At 39.7% G+C, this 15363-nt stretch overlaps 1 protein-coding gene across 1 annotated transcript in view; it reads right to left on the reverse strand.

Moving 5' to 3' along the window:
• LOC103033205 (SH3 and multiple ankyrin repeat domains protein 2) overlaps positions 1–15363 on the reverse strand; it is a 230313-nt gene that overhangs the window by 96157 nt on the left and 118793 nt on the right. The gene's annotated exons all lie outside the window — the stretch shown is intronic.

Below are 15363 nucleotides of genomic sequence, written 5' to 3' on the forward strand. Positions count from 1 at the left end.
ACAATTGGCTCAGAGTTCTTTAAGCACTGATAATAGCCAATACTTATTAGGTCATATTAATACGATAAAATATCAATATAAGAGTGGTGAAGTGGACTAAGGCACTGAATCTATGATCTGAGGTTCCGTAGGTAAGAGTGATTGCTTGTTGGTCGCTATACTGTCCGAGCTATACAGCAGTTGCTGTGGTCCAGTAGATGGTTGTATATTAGGATTGATAAATAGTTGCTATGCTATTCTAAGTGTCTACTAGGAGGTACTAGGTGGTTGCTACAGTAGTCCAGGTTGTTGCTAGGACCTTGCCAAGGGGCTGCTATGGTATCCCAGTTGATTGCTGGTGGGGTTTTAAGGTGATTGCTAGTATTGCTTAATTGTTTGCAAGTGTATACTAGGGATGCTGCTAGCTAGTTGCCTTGTTTAATAATGCTAGGGTGTGGAGTTTGTAGGTGGTTGCTATGGTATGCAAGCTGATTGCAGTTGTGTTCCATATGTTTGCAAGGGTGTTGCTGGTACACTCCCTTTACTTAAACACACCATACAATTCATTCCAGGTGGTACCTAGGGTGTCTTTAGGAGCTCTTGTTATTGTTACATAACTGCTATGCTATTCTTAGAGGATATGGCTAAATGGTTTCTATGAGATGCTAGTTGTTGTACAAGTTGTTGCTAGGGTCTTGCCAGGTGGCTGCTATGGTATCCCAGTTGATTTCAGGCGGGTGGTTAAGGTGATTGCTAGGATTGCTAACTGGTTGCTAGATGGTTACTAGGGATGCTGCTAGCTAGTTGCATTGCTTGATAATGGTAGTGTGTGGTGTTTGTAGGTGGTTGCTATGCTATGCTAGTTGATTGCAGTTGTGTTCCATATGTTTAAAGGGTGTTGCCGTTACACTGGTATCTTAAAGACATACATTTGTACCCTACATTTATATGGAGAAAAAAACACATGAACAAATAGATTATACCAAAAATAAAGGTGTTCCATGTTGCTTTCCCATGCACACAACCACACATATGTTTTCCCTTACCTAATTATTTATCTTAATGTGTGTATTTGGAGACAATATGATGATTTAAATGAATTTTTAACTTCTCAGTTTCTGTAAAACTACTTTTTTCTACACTTGTGTGCAGTAGTTGGCTCACGGCTCACACTAATTAAGGTACACCTCAGAGGACAACTAAAAACAAAGCATTCTGACAGCAAATAACTGCATTCAGACCTTTACCTGCTCCCTTCTTTGAGTTGCTGTCACACTTCCTACCGGCTGCAATAAAAAGCCCAGCTTTCTCCCACCCTCAGCACTTCCAGCTCCGAGCAGGTAGACTAAAGACTAAAAATAGCCTCCAGGCCGAGTTCAGGAATAAAGCATTTGGTGTCTTTGGGAGTCAGAGGGAGGACGTTTTGCTGAGGCTCCTTCTGACGTCCTTGCGAGTGTATGGAGTGCATCTGGGGCACTGGAGCACCGTTCAGCCTCAGGAAAAATGACCAGAGCTATAAAACACACCCACCTCTAAAACAGCACAGCCCAGGAACCACAAACAGGACAAACTGATGCCCAACACAACTTTAAGAAAAACTGCAAAATGTTATCATCACAGAAAAGTCTACAGATGATTAATGTATGAGACAGAATATAGGTTTACTGGGGGAAACCGTACAACTGAAAGGAGGCTCTAGCACCATGTTGGAGCCTCACACCTGGATATAAGATGAAATACAAACAGTTAGGTATAGAGGTTTACATTTTATGTATATTATTCTGCAGCACATTTACCCAGAGATGTTTGTTGCAGCAGCTGGGCCTGTAGATCCTGCTCTACACTCGGTTGGCGTCTCAACTGCTCCCATAAACACTTGATTTACTTTATTTCAATAATTCAGTTTAAAGTGCGAAACTCATATATTATATAGATGTATTACACACAGAGTGATCTACTTTAAGCGTTCATTTCTTATATTGTTGATGATTATGGCTTACAGCCAATGAAAACACAAAAATCAGTGTGACAATTCAAAGTGGGAAGTGTGTCAAGTCCTGCTGGAAAATGAAATTCGCATCTCCATAAAAGTCATCAGCAGAGAGAAGCATGAAGTACTGCACTGACTTTGGACTTAAAGTAACACAGTGGATCAACACCGGCAGATGACATGTCTCTCCAAACCATCACTGATTGTAGAAACTTCACACTAGACCTCAAGCAGTTTGGACTGTGTGTCTCTCCACTCTTCCTCCAGATTCTGCTCCCTTGATTTACAAATGAAATGTAAAATTTACTGATGATCAGTGATGGTTTGGAGAGATATGTCATCTGCTGGTGTTGATCCACTGTGTTTTATTATCAAGTCAGTGCAGTTTTTCCCAGAAAATCTTACAGCACTTCATGCTTCCCTCTGCTGACAACTTTTATGGAGATGCGGATTTCATTTTCCAGCAGGATTGGCACACTGTGCAGTGCCCAAACTGTAAGCTATAATCAACAATAAAAGTAAATAAAAATAAAATAAATAAAAAGTAAATAAAAAAGTAAATAAAATAAACAGTAAAAATAGATCATTCTGTACATCTATATAATATATGGGTTTCACATTTTGAACTGAATTACTGAAATGAAATAACTTTTCAATGATATTCTAATTTTTTGAGATACACCTGTATCACTGAGCAGTTAAATGTCTCTGGTATTACTACAGGGGCGCTCAACTGTCATATAATGTCAATAAGTCCCATAATGCCGTAGTGTCTCTATCCACAGAAAAGACCTATCCATACTCGAATGTCAGATTCCAAACAGATTTAGTTCTGAAAACAATATGTTTCCAGTCTTTAGAAGTCCAGGTTTCTTGTTCCTGATGGACGGCCTAAATGGTGGGTTCAATTTATCGAAACAACCGTCCAGCTTCTTTCAGTAACATGACACACCATCTGTCAATAACTTCCAGACTGTTCTCATACAGAGTTCCGTAATGGTGGAACTAACTACCTTCTACTACCAGATCAGGAGAATCTCTCACTATCTTTAATAAACTCCTGAAGACAGAGCTCTTCAAAGAGCACTTACTCTCTAACCACCTAAAAAAAAAACATGAGGCCACATAGCAACCCCCTAGCAATGATAAAGGATACCACAGAAACCCTTGCAAGAACCATGAGCCCTATCAAAACCACATAATATAACATAGAAACCATTAGTTTGAGCAGTAGTAGTTTAAGCAGATTGTATTTGTCTATTTTTGTGACTTAGTTGGAGATCAGAACACATTTAATGACCAATTTATGCAGAAATCCAAGTATAATCCCAAAGAGTTCACATACGTTTTCTTGCAACTGTATAGAAATTGGAAGAAAATATGCAACTGTCAAAATATAATAAATAAAAATAAAAATTGGCACTTTCCCAAACTGTTCATTAACAATATAAATTGATTTTGTCCTGAATTCAAGTGAAACATTTTGTGTCCTTTCATCAAGGTTGTACAGGTTTTGATGTATATTGTCAAATATGCAGTTTATATGTATTTAGGGTTGATTCCTCTTACTGATCTGAAATTAAGTGGAGTAGAGAGAAAACAGGCAGCTTCTCTAAGTGTCCAGTAGGAAAGCCTCCAAAGTCCTCAATCATTTCAGAATGGAAATAAAGTATTTTACAACAGAGAAAATGGGTTCTGTATCACCTACTTGTACCCACTTGTAGCCTGTTTTTGGGTCAAGGCCCGTTGAGGGGTTAAATATAAAAATATCCAAAGACGGACAAAATTACTGCTGCTTCTTCCTCTGTACTCTCTGATATCTACCCATATATCTCCATACACAGCACTGACAACCATTACAGACTGATTAATAGCACCATTAAACACACACACACACACACACACACACACACACAGGCTTATACAGCTTCATTAGAAATGAATGACTGGACATTTGCCCCCGAGCTGTGTGGCCTCATCATTACTGTCATTATGACCAAAAACGCTGCTGCTGATTTCTCCCACGCTGAAGCTCAGTCAACCAGAACCAAACACCCCCCCACCCCACCCCCCTCCTCACATCTACAGAGATACACAACCCAGCACTACCTCACCACTACCAGATCACTACTGGATCACTACTGGACCACACCGGACCAAGAAAGAGTATTACACCAGTAAAAAAACAGTGAGCGGAAGCACAAGATTGTTAGGTAGGTGTTTCTAATAAAGTGGCCACAGTGAGTAAAAGCACACAGTGGTAGATGGGTGTTTCTAATAAAGTGGCTACAGTGAGTGGAAGCACAAGATTGGCTGGTAGATGTTTCTAATAAAGTGGCCAAAGTGAAAGGAAGCACAAGGTTGTTAGGTAGGTGTTTCTTATAAAGTGGCCACAGTGAGTGGAAGTACAAGGTTGGTAGGTAGGGGTTTCTAATAAAGTGGCCACAGTGAGTGGAAGCACAAGGTTGTTAGGGTGGTGTTTCCAATAAAGTGGCCACAGTGAGTGTAAGCACAAGGTTGGTAGGTTGGTGTTTCCAATAAAGTGACCACAGTGAGTGGAAGCACAAGGTTGGTAGGTTGGTGTTTCCAATAAAGTGGCCACAGTGAGTGGAAGCACAAGGTTGGTAGGTTGGTGTTTCCAATAAAGTGACCACAGTGAGTGGAAGCACAAGGTTGGTAGGTTGGTGTTTCCAATAAAGTGGCCACAGTGAGTGGAAGCACATGGTTGGTAGGTAGGGGTTTCTAATAAAGTGGCCACAGTGAGTGGAAGCACAAGGTTGTTAGGTTGGTGTTTCCAATAAAGTGGCCACAGTGAGTGTAAGCACAAGGTTGGTAGGTTGGTGTTTCCAGCACAAGGTTCAGCAAAATGTTAATCTACACATAGTAACAATAAAATCTAGAACAGTATTAAATGTGTCTCCAGCAGAGGGATGCGAGCTCTGATGCTGGTGTCAGAAGATGCTCCTGATAATGACAGTGACTGGGTGTTTAGTGTCTGGGAGAGGATTAAAGCTGCATCAGAAATCTTTAATCACAGTGAAGAGAGAGCAGGGTGTGTTATGTAATGAGGAATGTACTCAGTGTAACTTATATCATTAAGGGTCTTCTAGAGCAGAGATCAGGGCCAGGATCAGACTCAATCCAGGGAAAAGCCCGTGGCTGAGACGAGCAGGGGACATGCACGGTGCTTTATGAGCAATACATCAGAAAATGCAATATTTCCAAATAAAATCACTTTATACTGTTGCCCAGCTGATCCATTTAACTGTATTTTTAAAATGTTCTTCCATAAAAATCAGTTTTACACCACTTTTTATCAATCAATCAACCTTTTTACACTCGGATTACATTAAGGTTACCCCTCATTTTCAATGAAGCCAAGCTTTTACAAAATTAAAGGGACTGAAAAATAAGTTTTAATACAAAAAAAAAAAACAATATAAGATTTAATTAAGAAGAAACCCAAAAAATCTGTATAAAAGGATACGCAGATAGGCTAAAATGTGAAGCATTAAAACAAAGAGATGAATAATTAGAATAATAAAATATAAACACAAGAAAAAAAATTAAGAAATAGAGGACTAAAATAACACCAAAATTATATAAAAAAAGTAATTGATGGAACTAAAAAAAAAAAAATAATAATAATGATAAGTTAAGAAAGTATAAAAAGAATAAAAAGACCAGATAAATGAAATAAAAAGGTAGAAAGTCAGAAGTAAAACCAGTATTAAAACCAAAAAGAGATGAAATTAATAAAATAAATTAAAAGGCTCAAAGTTAAATTAAATATTAATTATATTAATTAAATTATACAAATAAAAAGACAGGTAGCTGCTATGGTGTTTCTAAATGGGAGCTATGGTGTTCCAGGTAGTCACTATAGTGTTTGCTAGGTGTTTCACTATGGTATTGTAGGGGGTTGCTATGATGTTGCTAAGTGGTTGCTTAGGTGGTTGCTATGACTTCCAAGGTGATTGCTATGGCATAACTAAGTGACTACTATGTGGTAGCTATAGTGGGCGCTATAGTGCGTCAGGTGGATGCCATGAATTCTGTGGTGTTCTAAGGTAGTTCATATGGTATATTAAGCGGCTGCTATGGTGTTGCTTAAGCTACAGTGTGACGGGGTAGTGTGACGGTGTTGCTTAAGCTACAGTGTGACGGGGTAGTGTGACTGTGTTGCTTAAGCTACAGTGTGACAGGGTAGTGTAACGGGGTAGTGTGACGGTGTTGCTTAAGCTACAGTGTGACGGGGTAGTGTGACGGTGTTGCTTAAGCTACAGTGTGACGGGGTAGTGTGACTGTGTTGCTTAAGCTACAGTGTGACAGGGTAGTGTGACGGGGTAGTGTGACGGTGTTGCTTAAGCTACAGTGTGACGGGGTAGTGTGACGGTGTTGCTTAAGCTACAGTGTGACGGGGTAGTGTGACGGTGTTGCTTAAGCTACAGTGTGACGGGGTAGTGTGACTGTGTTGCTTAAGCCACAGTGTGACAGGGTAGTGTGACGGTGTTGCTTAAGCTACAGTGTGACGGGGTAGTGTGACGGTGTTGCTTAAGCTACAGTGTGACGGGGGAGTGTGACTGTGTTGCTTAAGCTACAGTGTGACAGGGTAGTGTGACTGTGTTGCTTAAGCTACAGTGTGACAGGGTAGTGTGACGGGGTAGTGTGACTGTGTTGCTTAAGCCACAGTGTGACAGGGTAGTGTGACGGGGTAGTGTGACGGTGTTGCTTAAGCTACAGTGTGACGGGGTAGTGTGACGGTGTTGCTTAAGCTACAGTGTGACGGGGTAGTGTGACTGTGTTGCTTAAGCTACAGTGTGACAGGGTAGTGTGACGGGGTAGTGTGACGGTGTTGCTTAAGCTACAGTGTGACGGGGTAGTGTGACGGTGTTGCTTAAGCTACAGTGTGACGGGGTAGTGTGACGGTGTTGCTTAAGCTACAGTGTGACAGGGTAGTGTGACTGTGTTGCTTAAGCTACAGTGTGACAGGGTAGTGTGACGGGGTAGTGTGACGGTGTTGCTTAAGCTACAGTGTGACAGGGTAGTGTGACTGTGTTGCTTAAGCTACAGTGTGACAGGGTAGTGTGACGGGGTAGTGTGACGGTGTTGCTTAAGCTACAGTGTGACGGGGTAGTGTGACGGTGTTGCTTAAGCTACAGTGTGACGGGGTAGTGTGACTGTGTTGCTTAAGCTACAGTGTGACGGGGTAGTGTGACGGGGTAGTGTGACGGTGTTGCTTAAGCTACAGTGTGATGGGGTAGTGTGACGGGGTAGTGTGACGGTGTTGCTTAAGCTACAGTGTGACAGGGTAGTGTGACGGGGTAGTGTGACGGTGTTGCTTAAGCTACAGTGTGACGGGGTGCTATGGCCTACCAAGAGTTATTGTACTATGTAAATGATTTATCCAAACATTACACTTCTACTAATTCTGCAAACATAATTTAATTCCTATAAACCATACTCTGTATAGTTAGAATATATACAATGAAGCTGAACATACATCTCTGGGAAAAAAATAGATCACTTAAAAATGATGAGTTTCTTTGATTTTACCTAACCGAAAACTTCTGGAATATAATCAAGAGGAAGATGGATGATCACAAGCCATCAAACCAAACTGAACTGCTTGAATTTTTTGCACCAGGAGTAAAGGCATGGAGTTATCCAAAAGCAGTGTGTAAGACTGGTGGAGGAGAACATGATGCCAAGATGCATGAAAACTGTGATTAAAAACCAGGGTTATTCCACCAAATATTGATTTCTGAACTCTTAAAACTTTATGAATATGAACTTGCTTTCATTGCATTATTTGAAATCTGAAAGCTCTGCATCTTTTTTGTTATTTCAGACATTTCTCATTTTCTGCAAATAAATGCTCTAAATGACAATATTTTTATTTGGAATTTGGGAGAAATGTTGTCTGTAGTTTATAGAATAAAACAACAATGTTCATTTTACTCAAATATATACCTATAAATAGCAAAATCAGATAAACTGATTCAGTAACTGAAGTGATCTCCTATTTTTTCTTTCCAGAGCTGTATTTGGACAACAACAAATGCAAACATATTGTGGCGTCTGTGTGTGTGTGTGTGGCTGCTGTGTGCCTGTCTCTGTGTGCCCGCCTCTGTGTGCCCGCCTCTGTGTGCCTGTGTGTGAGTGGATGTCAGGTGTGGGGCCTCCCTTTTAGGTGGGGTTATGCAGAGTGGTGGGCACCACTCTGAATCTACCATCCGGTAGATTTCTAGTTGGTTTAGTGACCTTAGGGCTGTTTATGCTGTGTGAGCAGTTGGGTTTCGCTCTCCTAGCCTTGTTAAAGGCTATAAGTGAGTGGCAAGCCTGTTAATAAAGAGCTGTTGAGTACTTGCAATGAGTCTCACGAGTCCTCCTTCCTCTTCCACGCCACAATATGCATATGAATGTATATGGTCAGTGTTCAATAAAAAACTAGTATCTCCATGTTTTCTGATTTTTTATTTAGTATGTAATTTGAAGACACAAACTGTCCTTTACACTGTGTCAACATTTCTTGATGAATGGACCAATAGAAATTCTCAAAAATGACATGAAATAAACTCTTTTTACACTTTTATTGAAAGTTAAGAAGGTTTTAATTCTCTATGTTTAAGTTGCTGTTTTGGAGATACATGTTTTCGGTGGACAGCGACAAAATCCCTATCGAACTCAATTGAATGCTTTATAGGACACACACACACACACACACACACACACACTCTGCTGTAGTATGTCAAGTATGAAAGATGCTGATCACTATTTCCTCTGTTCAACAGCATTAAAACCTTAGATTAATACACCATAAACTCAAAATCATCATAATATTAAACTTCACATTAATCAAGTTGCAGTTATTGAACCATAATAATACACACCGATCAATATCAATAGATAATGTATCGATTATTGTGCAGCAGGCAGATACAGTAGTATGTCCAATAGATAAGAAGACAATGAACATTAACAATAATTAAAGGACAATAAACCACCATCTGCTTACCTTCTTTCTTTAAGGCGTTAAGGAACGACTTCATCCCCACACACACATGTACACACACTCACATACTCTCTCTCTCTCTCTCTCTCTCTCACACACACACGCATACACACACCTCCGGCTCGGGATACACCTCCCCCTCCGATCGGAGCGAGCGCGCGGAAACTGAAACGCTCCTGATCCTCAGAGAGAGAGAGAGAGAAAGAGAGAGAGAGAGAGAGAATAGAGCTGTATAAGACCCTCCCACACACTCTCTCTCTCTCTTTCTTTCATTCTCCCATTTAATTCTCTCTCTCTCACTCTCTCTCTGTATAATTTACTCAACTCCTCTGCTGAGGCTCATTTCCGCAGGTAGAGAAAAACTCTCACCTGTTTTACTTCCCTCTTTGTGTCTCTAAATCATTCACTCATTGTTTACAAAAATATTAAAATACAAAAAAAGTCTCCACCTGGATTTAAGTAAGTAAATGATGTGGGGTTGGTTGGTGCTGCAGTTGGTCTGCAGGTTTAGGTTCAGCAACAGTATGTGCTGAAAGAATGAGGTCAGCTGACTCTATCTGAATATACTGAATACAGACCAGGTTATTCCTGAATCAATGGATTTTACATTTCTTCCCTGATGGACACGAGCATATTCCAAGATGATCCAACAATGCCAGGATTCATGGGGCTGGAATAGTGAAAGAGTGATTCAGGGAGCATGAGATCATCATTTTCACACATGGATTGAGAGAGAGTTCACCACAGAGTCCAGATCTTAAACTGATTGAGAATCTTTGGGATGTGCTGGATGAAGAAGAGCTGCTTTGTGCAGTGGTCAGACTCTACCATCATCAATGCTGCTGCAAGATCTTGGTGAAAAATTAAAGCAACACTGGATTGATTTTTTTTGGTTGTGATAGATAGATTTAGGCCTAATCCCATCTCATATCGTTTAAGCCTCGTCATCCTGATGTCCGCATGCGCAATAGTCACAGGAGGTGCAATGTCACTTAAATCAATGAAATGGCAATTAAATCAAACACGTCATGTTGCAATGTTTTGATTCTTGACACAAAAAGTAGATACACAGCGCTGTCTCTGTGTCTGTGTGAGTGACAGGCTGCTGCTGCCTGAGAAGCGCAAGGAGGGGGCAGGAGTAAACATGAGGCAACCGCATGGCCTCCATCCACATGGTTGGGCACGTGTTTGTAAACATGGGCACGTGTAGAAAGCTGTGCACCTCAGTCCAGCACAGTTTTGCAGTGCAAATATTTCCAGTTACAGCTGAATTCACATTTTTAATCCCAGAAAAACAAACGCTCTTATTTACCTTTAAAAAAAAACATTTAAATGCCTGATTAAATGGCTGATTACTGTTGTTTTTCTGTTTTTCTCAGGTTTTGAGTGCTGAATCCTGAATTGGTCCGGGATGCGAGACAGTGCGCATGTTGGGGGCGGGGGTGGTGACATCATGAGCCCTGCATTGTTTAATATTGCGATATACATTATTGTGCAAAAGTTTTAGGCACCTGTGGGCATTTCAGTAAAGAAAAAGCTTCTTATCTGTGAAGTAAGTGTTTATTAGCTCAGTGTTTATTAAAGCATTTTATGTAAAACACCTGAAGCTTAAACTTTTAGTATTATAATCAGCATGAGCTTCTTTGCATTACTTTGCATCTTTGCAACTCCAGAACTTAAAGGGTTAAATAGGAGCTGCTGTGTTCCTCAAGGTTTCCCTGCAAGGATATAAGAAGCCCAGGAGAACCTGCTGGAAACGAGGACATTCTGAGGAAAACTGGGTGAAACCAGCGTCTCCAAGACCTTCCAGTCTCCTCCTTTACTGAAGATTTAATACATCTTCATCTGAACTGCTCTATTCTTCTGAGAAAACGACAAGAGGATTTTCCTCCTACTGTCCTCAACAGCTTAAAATACTCTATCTCTCTTTCTATTTCTCTCTACCCCTCTATCTCTTTCGTTCTTTTTATATCTTTATCTCTATCTCTCTTTCTCTCTCCATCTTTCTCTCTATCTCTCTCTTTCTCTCACTCCATCTTTATCTCGATCTCTTTCTTTTGCAATCTTTCACTTTATCTCTATCTCTCTTTCTCTCTCCATCTTTCTCTCTATCTCTCTCTTTCTCTCACTCCATCTTTATCTCGATCTCTTTCTTTTGCAATCTTTCACTTTATCTCTATCTCTCTTTCTCTCTCCATCTTTCTCTCCATCTCTCTCTCTTTCTCTCACTCCATCTTTATCTCGATCTCTTTCTTTTGCAATCTTTCACTTTATCTCTATCTCTCTTTCTCTCTCCATCTTTCTCTCTATCTCTCTCTTTCTCTCACTCCATCTTTATCTCGATCTCTTTCTTTTGCAATCTTTCACTTTATCTCTATCTCTCTTTCTCTCTCCATCTTTCTCTCCATCTCTCTCTCTTTCTCTCACTCCATCTTTATCTCTATCTCTTTCTTTTTCTCTCCATCATCTTCATCTCTATCTCTTTCTTTTTTCTCTATCTTTCTCTTTATCACTATCTCTCTTTCTCTCTCTTTCTTTCTCCTTCTTCATATCTATCTCTTCATCTCTTTCCCTCCCTCTACCTCTCTCTCTCTCTCTTTCTCTCCTCATCTTCATCTCTATCTCTCCATCTCTTTCTTTCCCTCTTCCTCTATATATCTCTTTATCTCTCTCCATATTCATCTCTATCTCTCATTCTTTCTCTCTCTCTACCTGTCTAACTCTCTCTCCCTCTGTTTCTCTTTATCTCTTTTTCTCACCATCCTGATCTCTATCTCTCACTCTTTCTCTCTCCCTCTACCTGTCTAAATGTCTCTCTATTTCTCTTCTCATCTTCATCTGTCTTTCTCTCCCTCTCTCCATCTTCATCTCTTTCTCTTTCCTTCTTCATCTATATTTTTTCTCTCTCCATCTTCATCTATCTCTCACTCTTTTTCTCTCTCCCTCTACCTCTCTCTTTCTCTCTCCATCTTTTTTCTCTCCCTCTGCCTCTCTCCATCCTCAACTATATTCTTTCTATTTCTCTCTTTATCTTCATCTCTTACTCTTTCTCTCTCCCTCTACTGGTCTAACTCTCTTTCTATCTTCCTCTCTCTTTCTCTCTCCATCTTCATCTCTCTCTTTATCTCTTTCTCTCTCCCTCTTCCTCTATATCCTCTATAAGACCTCATTGCTCCTGGTCTGCCTTTAGCACTGCTAACGTTCTACTGCTTTCTGTAAAAACTACACTAATAACACAGTACTGTACTTTTACTTTCAGTACTTCACCATTACATTTTATAATAGACTACATACAATACTTAAATACAAAAAGTGTTTAATACTTCAGTAATTCCATTTAATTATGGAGCTTAAAGAACATTTTAACATATCACTTAAGTCAACTTATATGTCATCAGGTTCTATAAGAAGACTGAATTGTTGCAAGTGTTAAGCCATACGAATAATTTAAACACATTTATTAAAAATAAATGTGTTTAAATTAATCGCATGCATTAACCCTTTAACGTTGACCTCTCAACTGCATTTACATTTCAATCAGGCATCATATAGAAGCAGAATACTCGAATACTTGAGGCGACAGTCTGACAGCCGGCTTTTTAAGACTATATACACACAGTGTTGGCAGAGTATTCCAGATGCTCACAGATCCAGATGCAGAAGTATAAGTCGGCCTGTTAAGGAGCTTGGCTGTGGAAGTGCAGGGTGCTGATTGTAGAGAGTCTTGAGTTGAGCTTCTCTCAGATTAGCACTCGTTCACCACGCATTCTTTAATACACAGTCCTGTCAATCATTTCGAAAGAGGCTTAGTAAAAGACGGAGGAGGAAAAAAAATATATAAAAAAAAGTATATAGTGGTGTTAAAAGTACTTGCCCACTACAGATTTCTTTTGTTTTTGCTATTTTTATATATTGATATTATACTAATTATCAAAAAACACTAGCCCTGTGTGAAAAAATGTTGCTCTCTAAAAGCAATAACTATTGGCGGCAACAACTACAATCAAGCTTTACTGATAACTGACAACGAGTCTTTCTCATCTCCGTGGAGGAATTTTGTTCCACTCTTCTTTACAGAATTGTTTTAATTCAGACACATTGGAGGATTTTCGTGAACAATCTGTTTAACATTATCCACAGCATCTCAATCTCAAGATTCGACTAGGCCACTCCAAAACCTTCTTTCAGTGGTGGACTTGTTTGTGTGCTTTGGGTCATTGTCCTGCTGCAGAACCCAAGTACACCTGAGCTTGAGGACAAGAACAGATGAACAGATATTCTCCTTCAGGAGTACAAAGCAGAATTCCTGCTTCCATCTATTACAGCAAAGTATCCAGCAGCCCCAGACCATTACACTAATCACACTACCACCACCATGTTTTAAGTTCAGTATGATATTTTTTCTTAAACTTCCTAAACATTAGTCCAAAGAATATTTGTTGGTAAATGTGAGACGGGTCATTGTGTTCTTTTTGGTCAGCAGTGTTTTTTATCTTGCATTCTCCCATGGAGACCATTTTTACATTTTTTTTAGTCTCTTTCTTATTATTGAATCATTAACACTGACTAACTGAGGCAAGTGAGATCCTGCAGTTCTTTAAATGCTGTTCTGGGTTCTTTTGGGACCTCCTGCATGAGTTGTTCATGCCCTTTTGAAGTAATTCTGGAAGGCTGGCCAGTCACTCCTGGGAAGGTTCACCAGTGTTCCATGTTTTTTCTACATTAGTGAATAATAGTGAATCACTGTGGTTCTCTGGAGTCACAAAGCTTAAAATGACTTTGTAACCTTTTCCAGACTGATAGATGATCAATGACTTTGTTTTCTCATCTGTTGTAAATTTATTCAGATTGCGGCATATTGTGTTGTTTTTGAGATTGTTTATCTGCTTCATGTTGTCAGACAGAATCTATTTATGTGATGTATTGATTCTACAGGTCTGGCAGTAATCAGGCCTGGTTATGGTTGGTAGTGAAATTGAACTCAGCTTTCCAAAAATTGTGATTAATCACAGTTTACAGTGGTAAACACTTTTTCACAAAGGGTTAGATTGGTTTGGATAGTTATGTTACCCTAATAAATAAAATGAAATCATCATTTACTTAGGTTATGTTTATTTGATATTAAAGTTTGTTTGATAATTGGAAAAATATCAGTATGACAAAAAGAGTGTACCCCTCACCCAACATTATCTAGAGAAGGAGAAAATGAGCACTAGGGTAGGTATATATCAATAAATCTAAATATAAATATGTATAATCAAGAAAAAGATGGATGGTCAGGAGCCATCAAACCAAGCTGAATTTTCGCACCAGGAGTAAAGGCATAAAGTTATTCAAAAGCAGTGTGTAAGACTGGTGGAGGAGAACATGCCACGATGCATGAAAACTGTGATTAAAACCAGGGTTATTCCACCAAATACTGATTTATGAACTCTTGTTTCTTCGCATTATTTGAGGTCTGAAAGCTCTGCAACTTTTTTGTTATTCAGTCATTTCTTATTTTCTGCAAATAAATGCTCTAAATGACAATAGTTTAATTTGGAGAAATGTTGTCTGTAGTTTATAGAATAAAACAGCAATGTTTATTTTACTCAAACATAAACCTATAAATAGCAAAATCAGAGAAACTGATTCTGAAACTCCAGAGCTGTATATATTGTTCTATATAGGACCATTGCCTTTACTAAAGAACCATTGAGAAATCTATGTATAAGATGGTAAATTGATTACTTCATTTGTCAGTAAACTCTCTGCACTCCTCACAATAGTGAAATATAAGAAATAAAGTTATAAGCCCGTCTGCTGGTCTGTTCAGAGAGGGTTCTCATTACACACTAACAGAAACACGCCCTCACACACACACACACACACACACACACACACACACACACAGCATAGAGATCTGATCAGTTAATTAGGTCCAGACTCGTGTGTTGGGATGGTGCAGTGCTGAGAGGCTGATGATGAAAGCCATGAATCAGATTTACAGCCAGAGAGAACAAACACCGCTAATGATCCCCAACAGCACAAAACACCAGACAGGAGGAACACGCTAAACACCACCACAACACCACCACCACCACAACACCACAACTTCACTATAGCACCACCACAACACCACGACTACACCATAGCTTCACCACGACTACACCACAACTACACCACAACAACACAACTACATCACAACGACTACACCACGACAACACCACAACATCACTATAGCAAAACCACGACAATACCACAGCTACACCACCACAACACCACAACTTCACTATAGCAACACCACGACTAGACCACGACTACACCACCACAACACCACAACTTCACTATAGCAACACCACGACTAGACCACGACTACACCAACACAACACCACAACTT

Source organism: Astyanax mexicanus, chromosome 9, assembly GCF_023375975.1.
Source record: "Astyanax mexicanus isolate ESR-SI-001 chromosome 9, AstMex3_surface, whole genome shotgun sequence".
Taxonomy (NCBI): domain Eukaryota; kingdom Metazoa; phylum Chordata; class Actinopteri; order Characiformes; family Acestrorhamphidae; genus Astyanax; species Astyanax mexicanus.